This window comes from Penaeus monodon, chromosome 30 (genome assembly GCF_015228065.2).
Source record: "Penaeus monodon isolate SGIC_2016 chromosome 30, NSTDA_Pmon_1, whole genome shotgun sequence".
NCBI classification, from domain to species: Eukaryota; Metazoa; Arthropoda; class Malacostraca; order Decapoda; family Penaeidae; genus Penaeus; species Penaeus monodon.
The window spans coordinates 4,000,120-4,000,349 of record NC_051415.1 but is presented as its reverse complement, the minus strand read 5'-3'; positions in this window follow the sequence as shown (position 1 = coordinate 4,000,349).

The following is a 230-nucleotide window of genomic DNA, read 5'->3' as shown; positions in this document are numbered from 1 at the left end:
ACCCGAGTCTCAGTCACCTCCAGCCACATCTCCGCAAATAAAACCCAGATAAGCCCGAGTCTCAGTCACCTCCAGCCACATCTCCGCAAATCCCTGCGACTGACAACCAAGGGAAAATCGACACGAAACCAAAGCCAAATAAAAGTGAAAACAAAAGCCTCGATAAAAGCGCCCTCACTCCGCCCGAGTTTAAAGGGAAATGGAATTTGTAAGATAACCCGGATGAAAGG